The following is a 20,677-nucleotide window of genomic DNA, read 5'->3' as shown; positions in this document are numbered from 1 at the left end:
CTTAAATTAGATGCTAAATATAAATTAACAAAGAAATAAAAACATTGTTATTAATCACAAACAAATCCAAACTCAATTGTAAATAATCGTTTTTCTATTCGAAAAAGTTACAGCAGGTTATTTAAGTCCTCATCCCAAGGCTATACATGTGCTAACATTACATTTCGAAATAAAGTTAAAGCTAATGATCTAGTTTTATTTCCACAGGTATACCTGAAATAACACTCTCTTAAAACAGCCTCGGCCTCATATTAGATGTTAAATACATGTCTTCCTCAATTCCATGGGGAACATTTCGACCTGCCACAAGCTATGTTTAGATTTTAAAATTCATGTGATGTTCCCCCCAACTACAGCGAGTAGAATAATATCCACCAACTCACTCAATCAGATAATTGTATTTCGTTTCCAGTTTTTCTCTTTTTTTTGATAGACATGCGTAATAGGCACTAAATATGCACTAGCAAAAAAAAAAAAAAAACCTTGTTTGCCCATCCATTTTGAAGACCAAATCGTCCCGTGCTTTTCAGGTAACTTTTTCTCTTTCTTTTTTGGCTAATGAACTTGGGCTATTCTGCCAGCATCCCCCTGAGAATGCGACGGGGGGAAACGCTTCTCTTGTGGTAAAAGGTGCGAGTTTCTTCCTCTATCTCTCGGCTAATTAGGCGGGGTCTGAACACGCCAGAATGAATATTCATGAATGGCACCAGCGCGCAATTAGTAGTGGAGAGAGTTCCCAACTTCAATCCCCAAACAACGCAGCTTGCAGAGGAATGGGGCACCGGTCCCCCCCTGTACTCCATGTGTCTCTGCTTCTGCTCAAGCACTCTTTGAGCCCTCACTTACACTGTCAACTCTTATCAGCCAGGCTCCTGCTCCCATTTTCAAAGCAGCCACCAACACAAGTGATTTGTCCACTTCATGCAAATCACCATGTTGGGAATAACAGCTAATCCAATTAGATTCTCAATAACATCTGAAGATATTTCTCGAGTTATTTGGAGTCACTTTATGACAAATCCACAAAATCTTTTTAAAAAATGCAGTTGATTTCTCTGATATGACATCATCTATACTCCACAAGGTTGAAGCAACTGACACTCAAACACAACCCGTACTTACATGCACCTGCCCCCTAATGAGGCATATCATCAAACATCCCAACATTTCATAAGCATCACACCTCACTTTTACAAATCCCCTGAAATGCCAATGGCCCTTGGTGCACACATCAACTGCCATCCCCTAAAGCCCCCCTCTACCTGTCTGATGGTTTGTGTGTCACAGCGGCCTGAGCCTTAGCCCGTGTGGCTGTCTGTCCATCCGCCCGCCGAGGACCCACAATCCTCTGCTTTGAATTCAAGGTGATTCTTATCCCGACCCCCTCCTAGCCCAGCGCGTTTGCCTCTTGCCTCCATAAAGACGTGTTTATGTATGTATGTATGTGCAGAGGGGAACACGGGGAGGTTTTTCAAGGGTTGGGGGGAGATAAGCAGAGGAATTTGAGGCCGGTGAATATGGATGGGGTCCCTGCTTTTAGAGAGCACCGCTGATAGAGAGGTAAACAGCTCCTGGCCAGGAGAAGGGGGAGAGGTGGAGGGGATTGGTTGATGCATGCACTGGCATACATTTGAGGCCTGACTCTATATTGCTCTCTCTGTGTTACTCACTCACCATCTCCAAGGACTATCTATCATTATTCCTTCACCTCTCTTTCTGTAGTTGTATTGTTAAGCTTTTGCTTTTGGACAATCTCGTGGATTACGACAATGAGGTTCTATTATCAATACATGCGAGGGGGTTGGCAGACGGGCCCAGAAGTTTTTGGTTTCTCCGTGCTGAGGCTGCATTTTTAAGGATGGTTGAATCAGTGCAGGTTTTAGGTTTCACACATACGGACTGACAGCTATTACATCAGTCATCCTTACGAGGATTAATCAAATCTCAATTGTCCTGCCTGCAACTCCACGCTCTTTTCTTCTGTCCTCTCGTTATGTTGACGATCAGACCGGTAACATGTTGTTCTCAGACTTCTGACCCTCTCTTGTTTTCTTTCTCCCCTGTTTCTTCTCTTCTTCTGACAGATCCTGCGAGGCTGAGCGGCTGGCCAACACGAAGGCCACGACCCAGCAGGAGTGAGTCGACGTGTCTCACATATAATGTCACAGTGTGTGTGTGTGTGTGTGTGTGTGTAAACACGTTGCCTGGTATGGATAGTCGTGTGTGACTCTGCTATTTCTATTCCAGCATCTTTACCCTGAGTTGAGTATGAACAGACACAATGTAAACAACATTTTGCTGCTGTCGGAACAGTTTTTTTTGGTGAAACTCCACCTTTTGATTGTCAGGTTTATGTGAAGGCCCATTATTGTTGATCATGTTGTTTAGCATCTCCCTTTATTGTTTTAATTATTATTTTTCCTTTAAAAAAAGCTTAATTTAATATTTTAAAGCAGTTCTCTTAACCCCAAAACATATTTTTCATTATGTCATGTTCATATTTTCTAAAATGGATATATGTTTAGATTTTTTAAAGTATCATTTTGGCAATTGACAGGCCTTCACTTAAGAACTGACAGTAGGGAGATTACAACAAGAATTTCTGTTTTGTTTTAATAGATTTCGCTGCAGCCAAATTAAACAGTGACTAAAGTTAACTTTATTTGGATGAGAACATCTTCTTTGCATTTGGCTAATTCAGAGCAGTTGTTCTGTTCCACAGGTAAGCCCTCTCAGACCCCGACTCTCCTTTGGGGCAGCTGCTTAGTTTTATCCTACTTGATTGCTCTCTTGGCCACGACACAACACATACTCTCTCACACACAGACACACACAAGAACTTCCACACTAAGGCCCCTCTGCAAAGTTATTAATGAGCTGTTTAATTTTAATTAGATAGTAATTCATGTTAATGCCTGCTTAATGGAGCCAAATAATTCCCCTCGGTCACTCGGGGTCTTTATGCTTCGTTTACCAGCCCCTGCAGTTATTCTCTGGCTTTTGTTTTTATAGTACATTTCCAAGTCCTTTTTTTTTCAAGCAGTGAGTGATACAATTGTTAACATTTGGAAAATGCTAAACATATGTGGTGAGTGAAGCGTGTGAATATGAGAGCGTGCTTATGTTTAAAATGGTGTCAGTGTGTCAGCTATTAAAAAGCTATTATTAATGTTTTTTTTAAATTTCATTTTCATTTAGGTACATGTGTACACAAATTGAAAACACACACACACACACACACACACACACACACACACACGACACTACGACACACACACACACACACACACACACACACACACACACACACACACACACACACACACACACACACACACACACACACACACACACACACACACACACACTCTCCTAATGCACAGGCCACTACAGTAAATGCCTTAAGTCAGACCAAAGAAAAGGTCAAACTCAGTATTGAACGCTAAGCAGGGTTAAACCCTCAGGTTGAAGTGCAGCTACCAAGACATTTTTAAGAGAGAGGTCGTGACCTTTTTGTCCAGGCCTGGCCTCAAGGTAAATTGTCGCTGTCTGAATGCACGTGTACATCCACTGAGCCGCTGCTTACTTACCTAGGGGAAGCATTTGTTCGAGACACCCTCCCTTGAGGTTCAAACATCGGTAAGGCTGTGTAGGAGTGACCACACCGGCTCGGACCTCCCTGTGTGTGTGTGTGTGTGTGTGTGTGTGTGAGGAGGAGCGGAGGGTCAATGCAGTCGAGTCTGTCTCGGTTCTGTCTGGGTGCCTCGGCTCTAACGGAGCACTAAGCTGAGTGGTTGAATTGAGTTAGTGGCTACAGACAGGCTTTTAATTGTTGATTGACCAGTCTGAGTGCTTCCTGGGCTGGGGTCACAGCAGAGAGCAGGCGAGGAGGTCCCCAGGCCCCAGCGGCAATTTCAGCCACACACACCCGAGCGCCACTGTGGGGCAGCAAGGAGATGGAGAGGACGATGGAGAGGACGATGATGCAAAGGTGCTCAGGACACGGAGAGTGGGGGGTGGATAAAGATTGAGGGACTTCAGAAAGTTAGAAAAAAATGGTTGCTTGTATTTATTTTTCTTACACCTCAAGTCTGATATCAGGATTTACAGGGTCTGTTTGATTCAGGCAAACTTTAAATTGGCGACAGTGTTACAGTCGCCGCGAGCGGAGCGGGCCTCGAGGTCGACAGATTAGCAAATTCAATGTTTACTCCTTCACAAAATCTCAGCTCCTTCATCTGTTTGACAATTACAAATGTACTTTGCACCCGCTCCATTCGCTTCTTTGCCCCTGCTCCCCCCCCCCTTTATCCTCTCTTCTCTCTCAGCCCTCATTCCTCTAATTCTGCACAGAGCCACAAAAGCCCATTCTGCTGTTTTAGCGGGTTAGCTCCTCTCTTCTCTCCTCCCCTCTTCTCCTCCTCCTCCTCCTCCTCCTCCCCTCGGCTCACAGCAGGTGCCCGTCCTCGGCTAACATTTGTTATCTCTAATCCTGCAGGTTCGGCGCACAATAAGGAGCGTAGTAAACTCTCTCTCAGACCTAATCCCACCACTCTTTTTTGATGGCGTTCCCCTCGCCCTCCTCTTTTCTCCCTTCACTATCTCTCTTTTAGGCTGCTGGGGGGACACTTCACTTCTCTGATTGCCACATAGCTTTTTATCACCATGGCCTTCAATTTGGGGGGCAGCTGTTGGTGGAGGGGCTGTTCTTTTTTCACCCCTGTTCTTTATACCTCCAATTCCAACTCTCTTTTTCCTTTCTCTCCCCCTCTGTCTCCCTTCTTTTGCCCCCTTCTCCCTCTCTCTCTCTGTATCATTTACAGTCATTTTCTGGCAATTAAAATGGAGCGCTGCTGCAGGATTTTCGCCTGCAGTGCAACACTACAGTGCTGATGAATAATTCTTCACCCTGCAAACTGGAAAGCTAGCCTTTCTTTCATGTCGGCCCTTTGTTGATTTACCATTAAAACTTGCTGCACCGTGCTATGAGTGGAGGGCCCGGCTCTGCGGGAACTAACAAAAAGCAAAAATGAGGATGAAGCAGATATGTGTACGTATGCTTTAGGGTCTTTTTTCCCAGCCTACGATGAGGAAGTCTCTGAGTTACGCATGTGATTCATATATATTGTGTTTATGGTTTAGATTTATGGTGCACGAGACATTTTATTTATGTCCACTGTCTCGTTGTGTGCCACTTAGGTTTTATGTTAATTCTTCTTATCAACCGTTTTCATTATTGGGCTTAGCTGTATTGTGTGAGTGATTAGACGGTCATTCATCTCCATTTCTCTTCCTCGCACACACTGACACACACACTCTCAAACACTCTGTCTTTCTCTCTCTATCACACACACAGTGACGTGTGTGTGTGTGTGTGTGTGTGTGTGTGTGTGTGTGTGTGTGTGTGTGTGTGTGTGTGTGTGTGTGTGTGTGTGTGTGTGTGTGTGTGTGTGTGTGTGTGCTCCGGCTGCAGAGGTGTTGGCAGTATGTTAAATGATGGGACTCTTCAGGACAGCCCAGCTCGGCACTGCTTTCTGTTTTGAGTATTTTAGTTCAGTAGAACAAGTTTATTATTCCTGTAGGGAAAATAAAAGCTTACATTTGCCATATTAGTTGTCAGACTAATAAATAAAAAGACAATAAAAATAAATAGACTAGACAAAAGGAAATAAAACATCCAAGATAAGACTGATCAATCACCACAAAGACTTTTGAATTCTTCGGCCCAATACTCAGTATATAATATACCGTACATTTGTACATTTCTTTGCATTTGAACTTGTTATTTAGAGTACTGTTAATATTGAATCACTGGAGACTGATCTCACTAGAAATCTAACATTATTTAGTTTACATTTCTTTCCTGTCAAGTGACCACTTGCATATATCAACTGCCTGTCTTAAAAAAATACATCATACAATCACATTCATTTAAATTACATTAAGTTTTGATGAAATCAGGTGTCTTTTGTCCTAGTCTTTCCAAGCATACAGTGTTTCTTTAAAGAAGAATTGTGATCTTTTTCTCTGACCTTAATCAACTCAAATAACTAAAATAAATAGGACGCTACAGTTTATTTATCCAATGAAACAAACAAAAGACATCTGAAACGACAATAAACAAATTAGCGTTCCATAACATGATCAAATGTAAGACTGCACATCATTTTTAGTACAGATCCTATAAACTCTAGTATCACTACTCAACATTTTGTGAGTTTATTATACGCAACCTTCAGTGTGCTCTGTTAGCGTGTAAGCTTTTCTCTACTCTCATAGCAGCAGGTTACATTCATTTTACAAGGGATACGTTTAGCCAGAGAGAACTTTGTCCACTTTAATAATCAAAGTGAATGACACACTTCCAGAGAGGAACAGAGAGTCTAAGTTTAAAGAGCTTTAGCCCTGGCTGGAGGGTTGAATTAGGGCCTTGCTGCCATGTCATCTGGCTCAGTAGTTATCTCCCAGTCAGTTATATGGGCTTCAACATATTGAACACGTGCATGCTTGGATCCACTGACTGGCACACACATGAGCAAGCAAACACCCAGATACACATGCACAAACATACACACAGTTAGTAAACAAACAAACACTGCATTTTTCACACTGTCACACTCACATGGACACAGTCACGCGCTGAAGAGATAATGGTGGCCAGAGGCAGTCTCAGTGCTCTCCCTCTCTCTCTCTCTCCCTCCCTCCCTCTCTCTCCCCTCCATGTCTCTGAGGCAGAAAGCGTGCTCCGGTCCTCACTGTCTGTTAGATTTGATCACCATCAGCCAGCTGCAACGGACAGGGCAATGCTCAGCTCAGCTGACGGCTCATTGGCGCGCGCACACACACACACACACACACACACACACACACACACACACACACACACACACACACACACAAATATAGACACAGCTACTGTGCCAGAGGATATTTCATGCAGTGTCTGACACCTCTAAATAACTGTTTACTGTGTGTGTGTATGTGTGTGTTAGCCTTTGCCTNGCTAGAAAAGGACGGTCCTCCCTTAGACCTCATCGGTTTGAACCTAATATTTTCAGAGATACTACTTCTTTGGAATGGCAATAACCAGTTATTGTGTGGTAGTGTCGTGCGAGTGTGGAGGGTTTGGTTACCTGCTATCTTAGATGTGATGCCCTCCTCATCAATTATGACGGTCTTTCACGTTTGATTTCTCGAGGTAAGAGTACTCCTCTGTGGTGTCATCAGGCAGGTCAAGGGTCTCTGAGGGAGCTGTGCAGCTAGGACATTTGACAGGTTGGCAAATCTTTCTTATGAATGAATTTAGTAGTAGTAGTGTGTAGTGTACTAGTCGTAGTGTGTTGTGTGTGTGTGTGTGTGTGTGTAGAGAGTGAATGTGTGTGTGTGTGTGTGTGTGTGTGGTGTGTGTGTGTGTGTGTGTGTGTGTGTGTGTGTGTGTGTGTGTGTGTGTGTGTGTGTGTGTGTGTGTGAGTGTGTGTGTGTGTGTCATGCAACTGCAGGCCTGTGAAATGTATCTAAAATGATCATCAGCCGGCTCTGTTCCTACACGTCGTTCTCCACCATTAAAATAGGCAGCATGTGATTCTTTGAAGAACTGCTCATTTGAATTGACCATGTCCTCATCATGTGTATATTCAAGTAAGTGAAGTATGATTTAGTTGTTTAATGATGAAGCAAAATAATAAAAAAGTGTTAATTAATTTCTGTCTGATGTGCCTTTTTTTGTCTAACATTTAAATTATTTAACCATTATGTGCTTAATTTAATTAATTAATAATCATTCCTTTCTGTTGTTGCTCTGTTTCAGCTAGAGGGCCTTATAAAGCCATGACAGACAAGAGGCAGCTAAGTGTGTGTGTGTGTGTGTGTGTGTGTGTGTGTGTGTGTGTGTGTGTGTGTGTGTGGGTGTGTGTGCCTGCATGCACACACGTGCATACATGTGTCTCTGTCTGTCTGCAAAGAGGTTTTAATAAGATTGAAAAGAGGGGGTACTGTAAATCCTAAATCTTAGCACGCCCATCTTAGAGACCCGAGGGTGCCACTCTATGATTGACAGGCCTCCTTTCACTGGGGCTGTCGGACGGGGGACGGATTATGGCTGTCTCGCCCTAAAGGGCCATTGTGGGTCCAAGTCTCCCAGCTGCTTCACCATGCACCCGTCTCCACAACCAAGGAGGGGCCCTGTGAGTGTGTCTGTGTTAGGGTGATGTGGTGTGCATGGCATGGGTGCGCTTGACCTTCTGTCTTAATTCTCTCAACTGTTAAAATAGCAGGATGTTACCGTTTGGTTTAGTTCTTATTGAAGATTATTCTATTCTATTATTCTAGGTGTTATAATCATAAAACTAAGAAAATGTATAACACAACTTTCTAGTCCTGACAGAGTAATGCTGTTCTATTATGCCAGCCCTCCTTTTTGAGGTTTTTATAGTTTTGTAAACTCACACTCGTGCAGTTTTAATCCACTTGCACATATTTGAGACACAACTCTTTTTTTCAGTGTTCACACCGTAAATGTTTTGGATCCCTTACAACAATTTGGGGTTTGGTAGAGCAGGTCCCCGTGCTGTGACATGATCCACCGAGGTAATCTAGGGACAGGTGACGCTCACAGGGCTATAAAACCCAGGTGTGCTGAAGGTGCCCGCAGCTCTGCCTCCGCCCTGGTGTGGATCAGAGGACGCATAGATCCAGACTTGTAAAGCACAACCGCCTTAAGACGAAAGCCTTAAACCTCGTCATCACTGTGATTGATAGCATCAGATAAACTTGTTTTCTAAAAAGAATATTTAACTGGTGTGGACCCTGCTCAACAATGGGGAGGCCTTATCTGTGTGTGTATTTAAAGTACATTACTCAAATTTTATGTACATAATATTTGCAAAATAGTTACTTTATGTGTCGTTATCGGAAAAACATTATATATTACTGGTCAAATACATATTGCTTGAAGATGGTGGGTGTGTGCTTCTGTGACAGAAAGAGAGAAAAGGAAAGAGTGCATTACATATGACTACATGCCATTGATATGACCTTTCCGGCCTTTCTGTAGCTTCCCCGTGGTTTGCCATCCGTTTCCAAAGAGGCGTTGTGGGGAGTGCCCATCATGGGGGATCCTTCTGGGTTAGGAGACCCCTGGCGTGGGCGCAGGGCAGGGCGGGCTGGCAGCACTGGCTCAGAGCTTTGCCAGAATTGGGAATGCCAGAGGCCTGCCACACTCCTGCTGGGAACCTCCCAGGCAATTAGACTGCTGCGGTATGAGCCTGAAATGCAAAGCAGAGCGAAACAAGACCACCGATTAGCAATATATAACCGTTTGTGTTGACACTATGTTGGCTTTGGCTAAACGACAGAGCGTAAACAGACATATTGTTTCAGGTTAAAGCGAGCATACTGTTAACATGCACCCCCAGCTATACTTGTAAGCATTTTGCTCTCAAAGTGTGCGGTACATGATAAGTCCTTGGAAGAAGAGCCTTGATTTGATATATGCAAAGGGTGAAAAAAGTTGCCCTCCTTCTTTCCATGTCCCCGTCACCCCAGCGGAAAAAAGGAGTGGATCGCTCTCACTCTCACTGTCTCTCTTCCTTTCTCTCCTCTCCATTTCTCTGTCTGATGAAAGAGGAGCTATGATCGCTTCGACAACAAAGGGCCCAGCCGCCTGTGTTTGGATGAGGCTCTCCTTTCTTCTCTCCTTCCTCCTCCTCCTCAATCTATCTCTTCTAACCCCCTCTGATCTCACTTACTCTCTTTTTCCTCTGTGCCCCCCAACCCCTCTCTTTTCCCCGTACCCTCTCCCTCCCTTCCTGCTCTATCTCTCTCTGCCTGATGCCACTCACTGGTGTTGCTCCTCCGTTCTTCGTTAGGGCCTCAGCGATACAATCAGGGGACGGAATTAAGAATCAGAAAGTGTCCTTGTCGAAGAGACACCCCGGATGGCGCACTTTGATGTCTCCTCGGAAATTTGAAATTCATATGTTGTCACACTTCATTTTATTCCCCCTCTCTCTCTCTCCATTTCTCTCACTCCTTCTCCTCTTCTCCGTCATGTGCCATCATGTACAATTCAGTGAGAAAGACAGAAACACGGGGAGAACGGGTAGAACGTAATGCATTGAACAAGTGTTTCTGAAAGCCCTTTCCTGTCTTTTATTTTTCATGTTTTTACTTTGTGAAGAAGGCGGGAAGATATAATTCATTATTTAATTTTCTTTTGATTGTAGGTCTAAGGGTGCGTGGGCTTAGAGGTAGATGACAGGGAGTAAGGGACCACAGGACGGGGTGGAAATGTGGCGGTGGGCCACTTTGATGCCATTTCAAAACCCGCCGCCAAGTCAAAGCTATTTGACAGAGTGAGGAAAGTGTGGCTGCCACACTGTGTAGCGCACACACACTCAGACAGGCACATAAACTCTCTGGCAGAAACCCTTGCCTGGTCCCCAGTGAAAACAAATGAATGTAAATGTCGCTTGAGTATCTCTCTGCCCATGATTTGCTCAAACCTTCAAAATGAAAGACAGGAGTTTGGACGTAATCCTGTTAGGGTTTCAATAAGGCAAACATCCAAACATGTTAATGTTACACTGAATAGCGTGTGAGTCACTGAGTCATATTGTTAAGACTTTGAAGGAATCCCTCTAGAAAGAAAAGTGGAAGAATAATTAGTCTCGAGTCAATGACATTAATAAACAGAAGGCATCCAAAAGAAAGAAGCTGCATTTGGAAATGACACATCTTTGGACACATTTCTCATTCTTGTCTTAAAGAAAATGAGAGGGCACATCACCGGGTCCTTGATGCCCCCCCCCCAAGACAGTTACAAATGGGCATGAAGGTGGGGTGGCGAGGGCCGGGGATTGGGCGGGGGGAAGGCAGATGAGCAAGATGGGGATGGGGAGTCCCACTGGTCCACTATACCCCAGATTCATCATTAATCACTCCTGCTGAGCCCCTCAGACCCTCCCACTCCTCCTTACCACCCCTGTCTTCCACCTATAAGACCCACTCCCCAAGGTGGTGGCAACCCGTCTCTCCTGCCCCCTCCCACCAGCCGCAACCCTTGCCCCCCCCTCAAAACAACAATTTATGTTATCTTGCACCTCGGGAAAGTCACCCTTCTTTGTCTCCACATCTCTCTGTTTATATCTCTCTTCTCCCCCCGTCCTCCTTTCCCCTCTCTCACTCTCCATCTGTGTCTTTCCCCCCCCCTTACTACTTTTTCTCTCTCCTTTTCTCGTTTTTTCCCCTCTCTCTTTGTGACGAATGGGTTTTAATAAAAGCTGACAGAGCGATGAAATTAAAGGAGTGCATCCCATGGCCAGCTATAGCTCCAGCCTGAGCGTGGCACTGACATATTTAAAACAGGGCCTTAATTCAGTAGCCCGCCCATGTCTTACATCACCGGGGCTCCTCAGTGTTATCGGAATCATTATTACTGCCTGACACTGTATTGTTGTTATAAAAAAATCATTGTTACTACTGGCACCAGGCGAGACGAGCATTTAGCTTCTCCTTCGTCCTTGTGCCAACAGTGACCTCTATAAAACAGTTTATTCCATTGACCCTATTAGCCGATATTAGGCCCCATCTCCCATGTTGTCTCATTACAGCCTGGGATCATAAAAAAGGGGGTTGGGATGGAGGCGGCGGTCGGAGACAGAAAGCGAGTGCGCGTCTTTTTCCGAGGGAACCCTTCCATAAGGAGTAACTGACACAGAGGACTTACCCACGCCTCGGGAGCTCTCGCACAACGTTAGAAAGCATTGTTTTGTTGGATTACAGGGTTAGGAGGGAACCTAATCCCCTAATTTTTAATCTCTCTTGATTCCAGAGGGATGCATAAGAGACTGGGGGGCTTCCCTGACACAGCTTGGGTAGGTGGGTAACAGAGATGGGGGACCGGGGGAGGGGTGAAAGGATAAAAGAAGAGGCGAGGTTTCTTAACAAAGGGCATATGATATTATTGGTGGGGCATGACTCTATTGCTTTGGGAAACTGTGAGGACAACAGGGGATATTTTTAAGTGTAAAGGAGCCCTTTTTCAGAAACTGAAACGTACAGCTGGTTAAGATGTTGAAAAGTACTAGAAAAGTTAACAAACTCCCAAAATCTAAAGCAAAATCAAGAATTAAGAGATAGCGGCTTCCAAATCTCTTGTAACAGAAATAATTCCAATCCTATTTGTAGGCTGTGCACTACACAACATCCAACAACGTTCTGTGACAGTGATAACATATCGTTCTCCCAAAACATTTCTGCTTTGTCATTTCATACCCTCACCACCATGTGTCTGGGTGTGTGGATAATTTCTCAGACAGCTTACAGTGGCAGGCTTTTTGGGACGGAGGGATAAATTGTCTGGGAGCTCATACCCATAATCTGCAAAGGATATACAGGGTCTCCCCAGGCAGAATGCAGGGACTGTTCACCTGCAGCATTAGCTAAATAAGATTAGGTGCTGGACTGGAACCCAAACACTCGCTTTCGGCGGAAATATATATAGTATAAAATCACATAGGGGGACATTTGTTAGACATTTTTCAAGCTGAAAACACAGTTAACGCCTAGTGCAATGGGACTTTAAAAATCCAGCTGATGCACAAAAAGGTATGAGGGGAAAGAAGGGACACCAAACCTCCAACTGGGTTCAACTGAAGGCCTCTTTCAAATGTGAAGTTAGCTACGGAGCTGGCGGGAAACGGAGCAGGAGGGATGGAAACAGGGATGGGGAAGGGAGGGTGGTCGAGGCGGACACAGGGAGTTAGAAATCATTGCGTCCATTGACGAAGTAACCTTGGGCGGCTTCCAGCATGACTTAGAGAGTGAGTGAGCGACGGGGTCTTGGAGCGGGGCCAAGCGGAGCCTTTTGTGCCAGCAGCCGCCACATTCCAATCAGCCACGGATATTTATACTCCCGGCCTAATTGAAAGGTTGGCTTGTGAACCATCTGCATGCACCCACACTCCAACTCCCCCTTCAACACACACACACACACACACACACACACACACACACACACACACACACACACACACACACACACACACACACACACTCCTTAGTGCTTTACTACCACAGACACAGCCAGCTTTGACCCACAGAAGAAGAGGGAGGCCAGACATGCTGCATCTGTGACGGCTAACATCCCAAGAGGACAACAAATGCAAAGGGTGACTTATGGCAAAAGCCTTGCTGTCAAAGTTCAAATTCAACATTTGTTTGTTGGTTTTGATATTTACTTCTTCTTAACAAAATCATCTAAAGAGGACGGTGCTAGAGGAAATCGTCATGGCCTGATCCACTGTGCCACATATGACATAAACTGGCTTTAATACGCAGCCGCAACAAAACATCCTAAAAATTAGCTAATTCTAAATCCGTATTTGTTTGATTGAAATAGCCACAACAATACATTACAAGTATCCTTTATCCTTCCCAGTATGACTTACTTGTTTTGTTAATAACAGCCAACGGCAGGTAGGTATGTGAACTTAACTTTGTATCTAGAAATAATTTCTACAAAGGACGCCAGCATACCTGAAGTCAGAAACACTGTGCAGCTGAGGCAGTCTGGCAGTTGATAAAGGAAATCAGCACCGACGTTAGATAAATGACTTGATGATGGATTACCGCCTACAGCAGAAAAATGAGCAAAGCACAAAACCAGTCAGTTACGTTTGTGTAATGAGCATTTTCTCACAGTATCGACTGGTTGTTTGGGTTCGCTGTTGTGTTTCAGGTTTATGTAATTGAAAAATATTACTGATAAAAGAATACTGTTTGCAAAGACCCTCATACACCTTTCTACTGTTTATCTTCCTTTTGTACTTATAAAGTACATTCTTAACTTAAATAATCCTGTCTGCCTCTTATTTGACCTTCTCTCCTACTGACAGTCTGACACCGTTTAGTTGAGTAGTTGTGGATAAAACAAAGGAAATGGAGGTTACCTGCATCTACTGTAAAAGTTGTGCCAGGCAATAATACTTTTCAATAACAACCAAATGAAAATAACATACTGCAGTTGCAACACTGTGGTGAAAACCAAAAGCCAAAAACAATTATGTTAGTGATTTGTAAGTTGATGATATCTGAATTAACCGGCATTAATCTGTCACGCTGATGATCATAAATAAAATCCCTGGTTTTAAATATGGCCAGAATTCACTTAACAGCGTTATCTAAACATCTCCATTATACGGTTAAGGGACTGACTAACCACATGCCAGACAGTAAGTCAGAACTTGAGGGAGCCATGGAACAGTGAAACCAAAATATCAGACTTCTGCTTCACAACCAGTGAAATGCACCACGGGCTCATGGGATCGGGTAACTAAACCCACTGATTAATGCACAATTAGTGTTGTGTTGTGTCAGTTAACAGGATGGGCTGATGGAGTTTGCAGCAATGGTGAGGAGTGTGTTAAAGCTCTCGGCGGGCATCCAGCTGGCCCTCCGCTCATCCCTGGGACGTGCTAGGCTTCCTCTGCCAGCTGGCACTGGAACAGACCGCCATGTTCATTCATGACAGGCATCTCCAAAAAACTTGTGAAAAACCTGGTGATTCTTGAATGCTCCTTTCACAAGATGCTTTCAAAAGGGGAAAAAAAAGAAAGAACACCTTTTCATGCGTTTTAAGCCAAGGACATTTGGGGCAACTCAGAAAAGTTTATTCAATATGCTGCACAAAACATTATTTATGTGTGTTGTGTATGACACCTCTCAAATTTACATGGCAACAAAAATGCAGTCAGAAAAAGACCAAAACAAACTTTGCCACGTATAGTGTCCCTTTCACATGCTACTCTGTACGCTAAGTGTATGTGTGTTTGGAGTGTGTTGCACTTTACAAATGCCAAAAGTAAAGCAAATGTTTACACACCAGTTTAAATATTAACATTATGTTTTTGAGTGTTGTTGATTGACATTCATGCTATAAAAAACAACGCATAACTGTATTGGAAGAAATGTTTGGAATTTCCTGTGAATTACTTTTTTTAATAAAATGAAAAAGACTTTGCAAATGTGTAACTTGTATCATTTTTGTATCTAATTTCCCTTTTTTTTCTTCTTGTAAAAGCTTAAAAAGGACCTTTTAGTAGAATAACAAGTAAAATAAAATGTTTTCAAAAGTATCAAATGGTCACGCCCCCCTTTAAAGATCTCTTTCTGTTAATGAATGCTAGCCCAATAACATGAACATTAAAAAGGTGGCTATAAATACATTTTCTACATTTTTAAAAACACATATTTTACCTGCAAAGTAACTACCATTGTCAAATGAATAACTGCATTTTGGCTTTTCATCAGGACACAGAACCATTGGCATGCTTCTGGGGAATGGGGACAGCCTGCCAAATGCAAAATCATCGTCTGTTATTCCTTGGCTTGCGCTTGTGATAAATCAAAATGCCGAACAACAATTAGCACTCTGTTGACACTCTATTCACATCCAACAGTAGATACAGGAAGTGGGCCAAATGATGTAGAACACAACTTATTGTCTTGCCAAGTGCATCTGCTATTATCAGCAGTGGAAATCCATCCACTTGTTATATGAGCTTGTGAAAACAGGTCTACGGATTCCACTGTGTTGTCCAATAGATTACTGGCTTTGCAAATGTACACTACATACTTGCTGGAAAGCACAGGGGACATTTAATCCCCAGCTGATTATATCACTCCAATAATATGAACTCACTGCATATGCCTTACAGGTCAAACATACACTAGCGTTTCCTCCTTCTTTACATTCAATAGGAAGTCATTCGCTCAAAGCAATCAAATATAATTCAATAACAACAGAGATAAACAACACTCATCCGGTCTAATCTCTCTATGGACCAGCCAGCTCAATCAATTAATTACCTAGTCACTGTGTTTTACTTCAGGCCATTAATAATGATGTTTAAATATTAATTTGGCTTTGTCCAGGGACTGATATAAGGGCCCTGTTGTTGTCTTCTGGATTTCTAGTTGTCGAGTCAAAGGCAGTGGGAAGTGAACCTGAATAGCCAGAGGAGGATTGAGGCTGTTCGGCTGTGCAAAGAGATGATTTACACTTTGTTTGATGAGCAAAAACAGCGGCAGTAATCTTCTCTTAAATAATACTGAAAGACTTGTTTTCAAGATGTCTTTGTTTTGGATATAAAAGAACAAAAGTTTGAATTTGTACTGATTGTTGTGGTGTTTTCGTTGTGGGTGGCTGGTGTTGTGCTGAGTAAGAGAGTGCACCCACCAAATATTGTTCAAAGGCCTGAAGACTGAACTGGGAACGACCCACTTCAATTACGCCATTTGATCCATTTGATTAGTGTTGTCATGTGTTCATGGTTAATTTTGAATGTGTGTTTGAGGCGTTGTTGCAAGTGGAAGAAGTGTTTTTCTTCGCACAGTAATCTATTGTTAATTATGTCAACTCTACTGTTGGAAAGTGGAGAACAAACTAGGTGAAATGAAAAGAGTAAATATGAGGAATCGTCCAATGTGAGAGAATAAAGATGTGCAAACTTACACTAGATGTCTCCTGACCAGCAGGGAGGCAAACAAACGGGAATCACAACAACATCTGAGTTAAGATCAGGCTAAACCTTCAGAGGATAGTATCTATCTTCGTTTAGGCTGTCTTTAATAATTAATCCAATACATGTATTTATTACTCTCCACCACGGAGATACCCAGGTGAGTTGATTTTCTCTCGGGATGGATGCTCATGGGAGGGGAGGGGAAGGAGTGGAAGATTCCTCTCCATCTTCTCCTCTATCTCTTGCTTTGCATCAGTGTTTGTAGCCCAGAGCAGAGGAAGCAAAGAAAAAACTCAGACTTGGCCTCTGTCCACCTTACCTGCAAAATACCCTGCCTCAGCATTTTTCCCAGAGTACCAATGGGCCAAAAGCAAAGAAGGGGGGAAACTTGGGAGACAGAGGCTGTGAAACTAATTGGCTGATTCTAAATAGTCTAATTTCTTTCCTTTTTTCTTTTAAATGGCACGTGGAAATTAAATCTCTGTAAAGCACATTCTAATTGTTCTCTCAAAAAATGAATTTCCTCAATGTAAAAGTCAAGTTAGGTCGTTGGGCTGAAGGGTGGCCCGGTGCATGATACCTCTGCTAAGTTTCAATATTTGTTAGATCATCGATCTTAGATCCAGCCACATGCTGTGATCAAAGACTCCTTTCAACTTCAACCTATCCACAACATTTGCAAAGACATATGCATACGTTTCAAAGTATATTTGCGCTTGGTGTAAAATATACGGTTCAAAAGATGTTGTACAAATGCATAGGCGGTATCGCTTGAAATCGGTCATTGATGTTTATGTTTTATGATGTGCCGTCCATACCTTGTTAAAATACTAAACCTGAGATATATATTTTTCTCTAATCTTGGTACAACTGGCGCTCTTCTTGAGACCCGACCACAACTTGACCACATGCCAATTTTGGGGGGTGAAACAAACAGTAACGGGGAACAGCTTAACAAATTACCACTCTGCTGCCAGGTCCTGGGAGGGAGGAAGAGGAGCAGCGGCTTAAAGAAAGAACTAAAACCCCTGCTACAGAGAGCGAGAAACCCCAGGGTGAGGAGGAAGTGAGAAAAAAGAGAAAGGTGGGTAAAAGCATATTGAGAGAGGAAGCAGAGTGTAAAGAACAAGTGAGATAAAGAGGCAGAGGGAGATGGAAAGAGTGAGAGGCAGAGCAAAAAAACGAGGGAACAGAAGAGGCTTGATATGATTTCAATGGAATGTTTGTTGACAGTGCTCCGTGGCCCCGGGCCTTGAGATAAATGATTGAACACTGCGCCTGTCAAAGCTAGAGGATTTCTGTGGGCTTGTGTTTCTCTCTGCGCTCTTTTTGCTGGAGGGAAGGTAGCAGTCAACTAATTGACACAGAATTAAGCATGAAACGCACTAAGCGAAGCCCTCTTCTGCCATGGCTGGCCTCTCCACCAAAGTGGGGGCTTCCAGACAGTAAGAGGCTACAGATGAAACCCACAAAAACACACACATATTGTAAAGATCAAATCAGACACGTGCAAATATACAAGCGTGAATACATCTGAAAATGAAGATAAACATCGGAGCAGATGGCCCACTACTCAATTACACTAGATCAGTAATTCAACATTTTAACACCCACACCTAAGCAAGTGCACACTCATCAGCAGAGGCAAAGGAACGCAGGGTACAGGAGGATATGCCCGGAGTACATAAGCAAACACTATGGACTTTTCCTGTGACAAATTGCTCCATGAGAAAGTAATCCTTCAAGATTAACAGTGTCATTCTCTGCCACACCTTGCATATTACGCTCAGGGGGCTGTGATTTCAGCTTCAGGCTTCTTGCAAAAACGTAGCAGGTGTGTCCTTGTACTTTTGTTTTTTACTCTGAAATGAGAGGGAGAGACCTAACTGAAGGGATGACAGAGCTAACAATCAAGAGGGACAGTTAGAGGAGGACAAAGAAATTGTGAAAGAAGAGGGAGAGCAGTGCGAGGGGAGAACAAACAACATAAAAGTCAAACCAAATGTGTGTGTGTGTGGGGGATTGGTCGGTAATACACAGCGCTGTGCACAGGTATACATGTGCGTTTTTGGTTTTCCATAAACTCGCTTGTGATTGAGCGATGCATGGGTCGATTAAGGTTGAGCGGCACGGACCTTTAGCTGTAAATAACCAGCACCGCCTGCTGAAGCCCAGCCAGCAACACAGTGGTATACAAGGAGTCTCACCTCATTAAAACTTGGCGCTGCGACCGAAAAAACAACATGACTAAGCAGCGGGTGTGTGGGGTGGGGCAATTTTAAAAACAGAATGAGAGCGGAGGGGTTTTTGTGCACCTCCAACAAAGGTTGCGGTAATGGTCCGGGCAGCACTGGTGTCAGGCTGCTGCCTCTCTTCCCGTCTGCACCGCCTGCATCTCAACGTGAATGCCCTTGTGAAGGAGCTGGAGACAGGGAGAGGCGATGAAGGAGGGAAGGGAGGCTGCAAGGGTCAAAGGGCCAACCCCATCCTGCTGACTACCAACCAATCAGAAGGTGTCCTGCGCTGTCTTGGAGGCAACAGAGGGGGAACAGAGGAGGAGGTGAAGCAGAAGAAGAGATAAGCAAGGAAAGAAGGAGGGAGGGTGGACTGCAAGGCGGATCCCCAGGGTCAATTATCCCCGGGAAGGAGGTACAGTAACCAACGCTCTGCATCTCATTTGCAAGGCAGCAGCAAAGGTGCACCTGAGCACGGCTAGTGAGCGTCCTGCCATAGCACCGAGGCAATTAATGTCTCTTTTCAATGACATGTGCTTCTCAGTGTGACAGTGGCTGGCCAGCTGTGGGCTGGGCCAACTGGCTAAAAGAGTGTGTTCCCACAGAGACTCATTTCACATGGAGATCCCCCGCCTCTGATTCGCCGGCAGTCCTTGTTATAGGGCCTAAGGTTCAAATCTAAACACACGCACGCACAAGCACAAGCACTTGAATAAATGTTGGCATGCAAAGACATGTTTGATATATAAAGATTTTTCCTAGAATGGCCGATGAACATCCTTAAAAGTCACACACTGAATGATTATACAGAGACACGTATGCTGTGAGATTTCACAGATTAGTAGTTGCTGATTTGTTTATATGATTTTTACCCATTTTAATCAAACACACCTGTATTCTGGATTCTTCTTTTTAAATTAAAACTTAAATAGCCGTGGGGCAGATTTACAACTTGCTGGCACATGGGGACTATGCCCTACCCAAATCAAGCTGCTGTTAGCTGTTGCACACACATTTGCCAAAACCTATAAAATGATGAACCTTAAAGGACCTCTGTGATGGAGAGTTATAAATTAACAGTTGTTCCGGGAACAACTAGTTTGTTCCCGGAACAACTGTTCATTTATAACAGATAAGGAAATAAAAAAAAGAGAATAATGATGGAGGACAGCTCGTGGAGTTTAAATTGGTAGAAGATCTTTCTCTAAGGAGAACGAATATGCTTAGTCAATATCATATACAGGACTGTCTCAGAAAATTAGAATATTGTGATAAAGTTCTTTATTTTCTGTAATGCAATTAAAAAAACAAAAATGTCATACATTCTGGATTCATTACAAATCAACTGAAATATTGCAAGCCTTTTATTATTTTAATATTGCTGATTATGGCATACAGCTTAAGAAAACTCAAATATCCTATCTCTAAATATTAGAATATCATGAAAAAGTATACTAGTAGGGTGTTCAACGAATCACTTGAATCGTCTAATTAACTCGAAACACCTGCAAGGGTTTCCTGAGCCTTGAAAAACACTCAGCTTGGTTCAGTAAACTAAATCACAAGTATGGGGAAGACTGCTGATCTGACTGCTGTCCAGAGGACCGTCATTGACACCCTCCATCAGGAGGGTAAGACACAAAAAGAAATTTCTCAAAGAGCAAGCTGTTCACAGAGTGCAGTTTCAAAGCACATCCACAAAAAGTCTGTTGGAAGGGGGAAATGTGGCAGGAAACGCTGCACAACCAAGAGAGATGACCGCAGCCTTAACAGCATTGTGAAGAAGAGTCGCTTCCAGAATTTGGGGGAGCTTCAAAGACAGTGGACTGAAGCTGGAGTCCAGGTATCAAAAGTCACTGTTCACAGACGTGTCCGGGAAATGGGCTACAATAGCCGTATTCCCATGGTCAAGCCACTTCT

The sequence above is a fragment of the Notothenia coriiceps genome, unplaced genomic scaffold (genome assembly GCF_000735185.1).
Source record: "Notothenia coriiceps isolate Sejong01 unplaced genomic scaffold, NC01 NC01_scaffold00004052, whole genome shotgun sequence".
Classification (NCBI taxonomy): Eukaryota; Metazoa; Chordata; class Actinopteri; order Perciformes; family Nototheniidae; genus Notothenia; species Notothenia coriiceps.
This window is presented reverse-complemented; position numbering follows the sequence as displayed.